Genomic DNA, 11,241 nt, shown 5'->3' on the forward strand with positions numbered 1-11,241 from the left:
AATGCTGCTACATAAAAATTGTCTATATATTCATGTGACGTAATGAAACATCGACATTATTACACTATGTAAGGTAGTAAGACAGTCAGGCGCTTAGATTTCCATACAAATAGCTAGACACAGTCTGTCGAAATACGTTTCTGTCTTGAAGTCAGCCCAATCAACCAGCCGTATCCAACGGACATCCCGTTATTGTCCTGAAACAAACAGCCTCGGCCGATGTCCTCCGCATGCCCGTAGGACACCATTAGGGGACGTTTAGCGTCCTTAAATTATACGATTGTGGACAGTCGTCGGACAACCTAAGTACGCCGTACTGACATCCGCGTGTCACAAGAAAACTGGCCCCCGGATCACGGAGAGCAACGAGCAATGCTGGCAACGTTGTTGTGCTTCACTCCTCGCCGGCGGTACTTTCGCATACCATCTCGTTGCTGTGCGTCCTTTACGTACATTCTGTGATATTTCAGAAGAAAGTAGGTACCCCTCAAACTGAATATCAGGTGAGCTATATGTTCTGTGCTAAGACATGCGGTATAGCGAGAGAGAAGTCAAAGCGCGAAGCGACGAGGCTTTTGGTAACGGCATGAGCTAGACGCGGCGTCGAGTGTGTCGCGTACGTATTTCGCATGTGTGTTCGGCCCAACTGATAATCAAAATTGGTGTCTCGTGAGCTCAACCCTGTGTGAAGATGCAGAAATCAAAACAAAGACGCTGCAGAGCGTCCTATGTGAAAGCTCTACGGCGAGCTGACGCCGCTCACGCTGGTTCACTCATGGAGGCGACATTTTCTGGAGTAGGTGAAGCACATCGCAGTGAACCGTGCCCCACGAGCTCGTCAACTCATTTTGAGCTGAGTTTATACATCATCTGTGGAGCTGTGCGCGAGTGGTGATAGCAACAGTAGTGCCGCTGTGCGACATTACGGACGCCGACCTGCTTTTAAGCATTTCCAACTTAACTGCACAGAGTGGCAGCGAGCATTCTGCTCCTTTGGAAGAAAGCGAAGCGGTGGATATGCGTGCTTCATTAAAAATGTGGGCACTGCAACACAACGTACCACATGCAGCTCTCAACTCGCTGTTAAAAATATTGAAGACTCATCCGTGCCATAAAGACCTCCCAAGTGATGCTCGGACAGAGATGGAGACTCCTCGTAAAGGAGCAGCTACCGAGATAATTACCATGCCGCCAGGCAGGTACCTTCACATTGGTTTGAATTCAAGTGTCTCGATGATGTTGCAACATATGGATGTCATACCAGAAACAGTACCTCTTTCACTGAACATTGATGGCCTTCCCATCAGCAAAAGCTCAAAAATGCAGCTATGGCCCATTCAGTGCATGGCAAGGGGTGTGCAAGAAATTCCTTTTATTGTTGGAGTGTACGCAGGTAATGCAAAACCTCAGTCTGCAAGTGATTTCCTTGAACGGGTAGTCTCAGAATTGGAGACGCTAATTCAAGAGGGTATTTCTGTAAGAGGACAAAAGTTCGGCGTCACCCTTCAGAATATCATTTGTGATGCCCCAGCACGTGCTTTTGTTTTTGAAACAGCTGGTCACAATGCACTTTCTGGTTGCCCGAAATGTACAGTGGAAGGGCAACATACAAACAACAGAACAGCTTTTCTTGAAATGGGTGCCGCTTTCCGAACGGATGACACTTTTCGCAACCAAGTGGATATCGACTACCATAGGGGAATTTCGGCTTTCACGCGGCTTCCCGTTGACTGTGTGAAGGTTGCACCGCTTGACTATATGCATCTGGTGTGCCTGGGTGTTGTCAAGAAGGTCGTTAAGCTCTGACTTTCTGGCCCACGCAGTGTTCTGCTGAGCCCATCTAATCGTATGGCCATATCACATGCTCTCACTGCTCAGAGGGGACAGATACCAAGTGAATTTGCTCGAAAACCTAGGGGACTCGATGAAATAGACAGGTGGAAGGCCTCAGAATTCCGACAGTTACTTCTATACACAGGACCAGTGGTTCTGAAGCCTTATATTCACCAAGACATTTACCAAAACTTTGTAACGCTCCACTGTGCACTGCGGATACTTTCAACTGAGAGCCTCTGTGCTGCACATGCAGATTATGCTGCTAATCTCCTGCAGTACTTTGTACACGGATTCATTTTGCTGTACGGGGAACAACATGTATCCTACAATGTGCATTGCCTGATTCATTTGCCGGATGATGTTAAAGAACATGGAACCGTAGATGCATTTAGTGCGTTTCCATATGAGAACTTCATGCAAATCTTGAAACGCAGCCTCAGGAAAAAAGATTTGCCGCTTGAACAACTTCGTAACCGGCTATGTGAAGCAAAAGGTGCTGCAGTGCCCCCCAGATCCACTGACAAACCAAGTTTAGCGTTGCACCAGGAGCACTCTCATGGTCCCCTGATCCCCGCCTGTCGCGGACCGCAGTACAAACAAGCAAAGTTGGGGCGCCTTACTTTTTCAACAATTGAAGGCAACAACTGCTGCGAAGTTGATGGACATGTTGTGGAGATCTGCAATTTTGCCTTCCTTCGTGCTACTGGTGAACCCTGCATCATAGGCAGGGAGTACCTTTGCAAACAAGATTTTTATGATCAGCCCTTTGCCTCATCACGTATTGCAGTGCATGTTGTGTCAAGGTTGTCTGGACCAAAACCTTGGCCCCTGAAGGGTTTGAAGAAGCTCATGAGACTCCAGCACTGCGATAAGCATGTTGTATTACCGTTACTGCAGGCAGACTTTTAGTGCTGTCATCGTTGCATGTTCTTTTTATGTGGTGTTGTGCATCCAAGTGCCAGAGACGACGTTTTGTTGAAAAACAGAAACAAACAAAAAGTGTGGTTACTTTTTAGATGCAGTTTGCTGTCGTTCGGTTCACCAATGATGACACTGTTGAGGTGGTGCCATCATCATTGGTAAATGGTGACAAGTGCCCATGGCCTGACCGCCCACCAAAGAACTTGAGGACTGTGATAAAAAAAGGACAATCGCCACTTCAAGACTGGAAGATGACAACAGTCATCATGAAGGGCATTTTCAGTAAGTCTGCATTCATACACCTCTACGTATGATCTGCGTGTTGTAAGCTCTGTGTATTTCAAAGAGTGCACACAGAGTGCTTTCAAGAAGCCTTTAAGCAAAACTGTAAGTGTGCAAGGTAAGTGAGTGCATTTATCCGCTACACAGTTTGTTGTATTGTAGCGTATTATGGTCACAGTTGGATGCCACCATTATCAACAGGCAGAGAAGCTCTGGCATATCAACCACCTTGAAAGGGATTCATGTTTAAAGGCAATTGATATTACAGCTATAGACGCTGTGCTAGAGAACGAATGGTTAGAAGTAATGTAGGATAGTAGAGTTAAAGCTGGTGATTCTCAGCCTTTGTTGCGTGAGGGAACCTGCCATCGCGCCAGCCACCATGGTGGAACCTATTGTGCAGCAACTGATGGTCAGGCAATGCACACGTTGCATGCAACAAGCTACAACATGCTGCATACTTTCTGTCTTTGTTATTGGTACTCCCATTATGCAGTAACGGCACTCTAGAGGGCAGCAATATCTAGGATATTCGTCATTGCTTGCAAGTTGTCGCACAAACTTAGGTACACTGCTCAGTCACTCTTGCTACATTGGTCAAACGTACAGTGTTTGACATCATGTACAAGGAACCTCTGAGCAGGGTTAGTGGACGTGGAATGCAGGTTAAGAAACACTGGTTTAAGCTGTTGAACTATGTAGTACGTCTGATAATTGTCCTTTTTGAATCGTTTCTTGCATCCTGCAGCCTCTTATAAGGAAGCGTGGGCAGCGCTTCCTAGAGCACAGTGCAGTTCAGAATCGGACACAGCATCGCAATCTCGGAAAAGGCAGGCTCCGACATGGCTTACAGAATATTTCGTTCAGAGTGCTAGCACAGAGGAAGACCTTCAGACTGGTTATCAGAAAGGTAAGGCAATCAGATGCAATGAAGTAGCCATGGTGGTAATCGTTGCTACATTCAGCACTCCCAGCAAAGAGGGCTGCCTACACAGCAAAAGACAATCATGACGTGATCCGCAACCCTGTTATTTTTGAAGTGCCAGCAGTTCCAGATAACTTCTTTGTGCAGCATTCACAAGGTATACCGTGCATTACCAATTAATTACATTTCAACAAGTCTTAATGCCTGCAGTTCGCAATTGAAAGTACAATAACACTGGACTGCCCTTTCAGTGTGTGCGTCGCCATCTGAAATACTGCTGCAGATGTCAGGTTCCTCCACCACACGTGTGCCTCCCAGTATGTATTATTTGTATTAAGTTACACTTTAGGTATTGCATCATGCTATTCTAGTGTATCGGCTTACAAGTTCTTCACTCCTCATGCAATTTTTGTATGTAACATCTTTATGATTGGTAGGTGCAACATATCATGTATTGACCTAGTCACTCCTAGTGCACAAGATGTGCATTTGCCGTGCAAAGCACCTCATCGTTTTCATGGAAAAATTATGAAATTGCTCACTTCTCTGCATGTAGTATGCGTTGCTGTGCACTTCTCAGGTTTTTGTTTGGTATGTATTAAACTCCTTCACTGAGCAGTAAATTTGTATGTATGCGTACCTCCTATATATATATATCATCACTAAATATAATGACACTGAAACGTTTTGAACCTTTCATTTCCTGGTAGGTCCAGACTCGGGTACTACTGCTACTTTACTGCCATCTCAAGGAACGCTGACCTCGTTTCCAAGCTGTACAGCTCTAGAACCCACATTAGCTGTGCATACGATCTCGCAAGGCATGTTCGCCACGACAACAGTGCCACAAGGCATGTCACTTCCTTGTCCTTGTTTGTGTTCGTGATGTATTGCATATAGCGCTTGGGCACTGTGGTACTGTGCCATGTGTAGTGCTAATTAAGTGACCAACTTTTTTCTGTAGAAGAACATAGTTCTGCGACATCACGGGAAGCATCACGTCCCTCCACCCCGTCAATTTCTTGCTCAAGTGGTGAGTGTTATTTTGTGTGCATTTCATTTGCGGTATCAGCTACCATGCAGATGCATTTTGTCTTTTTGTAAAGTGAATGTTTCCAGCTGAAATTATCCTGGCCTTTTTTTTGTGTTTTGTTTAGGGACATGAACGTAAATTTCCCGCAAAAAAAAGCAGGTTCATATGGTTAGCTCACAACTGATGGGAAATCGCTTTGTTGTGTGTCATGTGCACTTGCCCTCTTTTCTAGTACAAAAATTTGGATTACGTTTGGATTAAATTTGGAAATTTCATTACGTCCACTGTTGCGACATAGTAACTGTCAGCTACCATTAGATTTTCAGCATCAAGTACTGAGACTGCTACACGTCCTGAGGATCAGACAACAAGCGCAGAGTGACATCTTAGAGACAGTAGCTGCCAAAATCAGTGGCCCTAGTGCAAGGCAGCCATCAGCACCTCCACTTGTACCGTCCCCATTCCAATCACAGGAGCAGCTGGAAAGGTTTGCTGAATCTCTCACAGCAACCCAACGCTGTAACCTTGTATGTAAACTGCTGTTTCATGTAGCTTATGATTTCTCTCATAACTTTACCTGTTACTGCCCAGTAGTAATGCTCATACATTGATTTGCTTTTGCCTAATTTATTCTGCTGTGGCAATGCATGGCCCATAATCTTAAGCCTTCCTATGTGTCGCTGTAGGTGGGACATAGAGGTAGTTCAACAAGAGATCGTTCTTGGCAGCCTAGGACGTACTACCTCCTGCTTGAATCATTATTATAACCCCTCATCCCGAGGCTTTTTTTATCGCGAGGGTATTTCATAAAAGAGGGGAAAATATGTATATTTTTTGCTATCCAAATGCTTTAGAGCACCCATTTTGAAGATGTTGTGCTTCTATAATAGGTTGGCGAACTCTCAGAACTTGGCGGAAAAGATGTTAACTCTACAGTTCGCAGCATCCTGAGCTATCTGATGACGGACGGAGTGGCGCAAAAGTACAATTGGGAAGGCCGTGGCAAGAAGAGCAGTTTCTCAAAGTTGAATCTTCTGGGTGTCATATACTGTGAGTATATATGCAAAACATGAAGGGTAGGAGCTATATGCTTGGTGAAAAATGTTGTCGAAATCCAACAGATCTTACACAGGTACGCATGCACACTATGTGCTTGGTGTTCCAGCCTTGTCTGACAAAGTTGTTGCATAGGTATCTGCCTAACATCAGTGTAACATCAGTGGCCATCCATCCTCCTGTGTCCATAGCTGGCTGCATCTGCTCATCCCACAGAGTACACTATAAATAAGCAAGCTCACTTTCTTCAGTGTACGATGGAGAACTGTATACCTGAAGCGCGGTCTAGCCACGCACATCTTGTCACATGGTACATTTTTGTGCTGCATGCTTTGTTTTAACTGAAAATGTGCCATTAATGCACATTAATGGTCTTCCTCAGCTTGCTGTAACATTCAGTTTCCCAGTGCAAATAAACAAGTCAAATTTAACAAACCAAACATACATTAATGAGCAGGCTGTGGGAGAAAAAAAAGCAGCTTAGGCGAGTAGGCCAAAAGACCCTGAACTATATCCAAAAGGTGCATGCTAGCTTGAACACCTTTATGTCAATGAAAAAATGGCTAGGAAGCAAGCGAGCTGGTGAAGATGATACATAATGTAAAACCCCGAGACTAGGGAACACGAAGAGACAAACACAACACGAAGTCTCGTGAGACTTCATGTTGTGTCTGTCCCTCCGTCTTCCCTCAGTCTCAGGGTTTTACATTATGCATCACCTTTATGTGTAAAGCATGGCATACATTTAGGTAGTGTAATGATCTTAATGCTTCTTCAGCTTCTTCTGTCTTAAATATTGCATATTTTCTGTTGCAGCAACTACAACGGGTAATCGTATGATCCAGGGAGCAACCAAACATGATATCAAGAGTGCAATTGCAAGTTGGCTGCGGCATGCTAAGGAAAGAAGTGAAGAAGGAAAAGACGCATCAACACAGCCAAGTGACCCCCTCAGCGAGAGGTACAACTTGCATGTTTACAACAGTTGTTGCGGCGCAGTGCTGTGTTTGTGTCATTGTTTCTATGCGTTGCAGAAATACCTATGATAGGGAGACAATGACAACGGACCAACAAGGACAGTCTGAAACGCGGCTGGGCTGCGTTTGAGGCCGTCTGTTTCGTCGTCACCATGTCTCAGATTTTTCTGCAATGCATATTCAAGTCACTTGCTGTTTAGCCATTTTTTTGCTGTTGCTGTCACAGAGGTTTTACCTTTAGCATATCTTAGCTAAGCTGTCCAGATTTTTACCTTGTACATGGAGATTTTGTTCTTTGATGTGCTCTTGTTGTTTTCTTTTTCTTTGTTTCCTTTCTTTATTTTTATTTTTTTGCTTTTGCGCATTCTTGACCTCATCGCACTCCACATCAACTGAATTTGTCTTCTGTTTTGCAGTGAAACGGACTAAATAGGCATGCGATCACGTGCCTGCAGCAAGACCTTGTGTATTTCATCTTGTGCGCAGTCTGCATCGTCACTCATCTGCAGGACTTGGAGGCAAAAAAAGAAAAAAAGGACACTGCATGGTGTAGCAAGCAGAAAAGAAAGTTTTTGAATTTTGTTTACTGTAGTGCGCCATCACTTGCCAAAGCTTTTATTTCAACTCGTTAAATGCTTGGGGATACTGCGAACATGGCACCCTCTGCATACTCCAGTCCTATAATATTTTTGTTAATATTTGTATGTCTTCATTATGACCCAGGTAGTGACTGCCTTCTGCCTGGTTGCATTACATAGTACAAGCAGTTGACAACAGTTGTGAACTGAGGTAGTTGTTACATACTAAGATTACACATAACAGTGCACGAGACAAGGACGACAGGATAACAGAGAGACACGCTTCGCTGCACTCACAACTTGAGAAGTTTTACTTTCACATGGCACATATTTATCAAGGTAATTCAATTCCTTCTTCCCACTTCTTGCTGCAGATAAAGCTAAGGAAGCGATGACATATATTCGACCTCTTCAGCCAGCAAGATAGACGGCCTGCTGATACAGATAGGCTTCTAAACTTCCTCTGCTTGTTTGTGTGTTTGCTTTGTGTAAAATTGTATTCTCATTTGCACATTTTACACAAAGCAAGAAGAGGAATTTTAGAAGCCTACTGTATACAAATAGTCTCCCGGCAGGCAGTCTATCTTGTTGCTGCTGGAAGAGGTTGAACATGTGTCATCGCTTCCTTAGCTTTGTTATTTAAGCAAGACATGGGGAGAAGGAATTGTATTACCTTTACAAACATGTGTCATGTGAAATTAAAACTTCTCAAGTTGCGAGTGCAGCGAATTGTGCGTCTCGTTCTCCTTTCGTGCTTGTCTTGTGCGCTGTTAGGTTATTTAATCTTTCAAGCAGTGCTTACAGAAGTGCACATATGTTACCATGTGTTTAAACGATGTTGCAATGTGCCACAGGTGGCATATCACCGTTGCTTAGCTTTAACCTTTTTAACTTGACTTTTTGTTTTGTGTGTAGCAATATGTAGTTCCTGTGCCGATGGCATGATGTACAACTGAAGTTTTTTAGCAGTATGTGTACGTGTATACTGGCCATGCCAATTTTCACAGCTGTTTTATATGTTGAAGCATCAAACAGGGAAACCATAAGTTGTGTAAAGTTACCATACACTGCATCATATGTTTTGGAATTTCCAGTTTGTTTTGTATAGCCACATGATATGTTGCTCATTCATGTTAAGTCACTGTCATTCCATGTGTATTGTCGTCATGCAAATTTTCTTGAAGTCAGTTGTTTTACAGGTATTTTTTAACTTTTGAATAATTTTTGAAGCACAGTATTGCAAAACGTGAGTATTCTAAAATTATCACAGAGTCCCTTACGTTTCATACAGTTTCTAGTCGTAACGTCAAAAGTGATATTGTAGAAGTATTGAAATTGCGTGTGTTTTGTGATACGATCAAGATTGATCAGTTTTTCGAACATGCATATTTTATTTCGTTGCTACTGAAATGTGTTTCTGCATTTTAAAAGTCCTACAATAAATGTCTTGCTTTACATTTGCTCTGTTTATTCAATAATTAGCAGTATATGCATTTCAATACTAAATCGTACTGGCTCTACAGTACCACTAACAAATAGCCTCAAAAGGTCCCAGGAATGCCCTGAAAAGTGTCCACAGGACTGCCGTACAACAGCAGTGCATTGTCCCCCGTATGTCCAGAAAGTGTCCCACTTTGGTCGGGCAGGATGTCCTGTAGACTGGTTCAGGCAGTAACATTGAACATACTTTATCTGTACTAAGTTTATCACTCGGACGTTTCTAGACATCCTCAGGACGTCTCTGCATCCGAACACGTTTCTCCGTGGGACATCTTGTGGATGTTTGTGGTTTACTGGGAGATAATGTGGTGTGAGTAATCATTCGATTGCTTAGCCACACGACAGAAAATTGAATAAAGAAAACATGTCGTTACCTGTGTGACGGCCCTGCGAGCAACAAGACACACATACCTGTTGAAACGTCAAGGGACGTCTGTAAATGACGAAACTGTTGTTTTCCGGTCTGAATACTCGCAGCTGGAGGGTGTCTCCCAGGATGGCAACAGCGACAGTGTCACCGCGTCAGGCCAGTGAGAAGCCAGTGCGGGACGGTTCTGCGAACGTTTACCCTGAGTAACAGAGATCGAGTGTTATTGCTGATATCGCAACAATGCAGCACTCAGACGGGACGAAGGGCGGTTAAAACAAGGAGACAACCATGAACTATGACAAACTCCCCTTTTTCCTCCCTTTGACATTGCTGATATTGCAAATTGTATACGTGTATTGCGCATGGGCGAAAAAAAAATAATGGAAAGAACAAAGATGTCAGCAAATCGGAACTATTTCATGACGAAAACCTATCACCGCGCTAGTTAACAAGTTAAGTTGGACTGATTCACACAACGAAATATCACAGCTTTGTGTAATCTGTGTATGCTATGTTGCTATTTCTGACGCTGATGATTTGCTACTGTATATTAAATAAATAATACTAATATAACTGATAAATATATATATAATATAATAAAACTGAATAAAAAAAAAGCCACAAGCTTCGCCAGAAACAACACTTACTGACATCGTCGCCTTGTAGTCTGGGCTTGCGTGACATACACTTTTGTCACTCTCCATGTCGTAATTGAAGTACGAAAAGACAGGGGATGAAAGCGGTCCTCCGCGGCCACTCATGCTGGAGCTCAGACACAAACGCGAGCAGGGTCAAGTGGAGAAATCAACAGTTGCGGCGTCGAGAGGATTGCATTGGATCGGTTAGGACACCTTTTTGTTCACAAGCCCACTCATGTGCCAACGCGTCGTCGGCTCCCAAGTGAGCAGATACCACTCTCGGTACTAGTGAAGTCCCAGTCCGTACGTATTATTTCATAAAAGTTAAGAATGAATTATGACTGGACGAATAGTGGATATATATAACTTTCACATTATCGCGAAAAGATTGAGAGAAACTTCCTGAAAATTTGGTTACGTTACCACTCAGGGATTGCTTTGAAGGAATTTGGCGTCAGTAATGCCATTACTGACGCGAAATCCCTTCACAGCAATCTGTGCAAGCTGCAATACTAGTGATGCAGAGTCGTAAATCTTCATATCTCCAATGTACAGTAACATGAAATATGCAACTTCCGTTTCACAGAACAAGCATGGGGCACAGATGTATGAAGGACCACAGTGCATGGACGGACATGGGATGTATAATTTAACTGTGGCTGAAAAACTCTTGTAGTTAGCAACGATGTGTCGCAATATGGCAGTTTCTTTTCTCTCCTTCCTTGGTGGACCAATCATGCAAGCCTAAAGAGGTGCTCCATAGTGTGATTTTCCATGATATTGCATATACGTTTATTGTAAGGAACCCGGTTATTGTAAATAATAATAATGCGTTGCTTTACGCGTTGGCACAACTGTCCTGCTATAGCAAACGCAAAGGACCGGTCCCAACTACATTGTTATACAATTTGTATGGTATCATGGGCTGATATAGTAAACCACAACAACTCAGGATACCGGTTATAGTAAAAATTGTTCGGAGCGTGCTCGCTGCCATAAGAGATAATGGAGCGCGAGAAGGAGACGAAAAAGAGGTGTGGAGGAGGTGGCTTATTGGTCACTCTTCATGAGTCGCCTTCAATTGCTTCAGTGGTGCCTCCGCTGATGTATGTTTACTGTATATGT

This window comes from Ornithodoros turicata, unplaced genomic scaffold, assembly GCF_037126465.1.
Source record: "Ornithodoros turicata isolate Travis unplaced genomic scaffold, ASM3712646v1 ctg00000967.1, whole genome shotgun sequence".
In the NCBI taxonomy this organism is placed as follows: Eukaryota; Metazoa; Arthropoda; class Arachnida; order Ixodida; family Argasidae; genus Ornithodoros; species Ornithodoros turicata.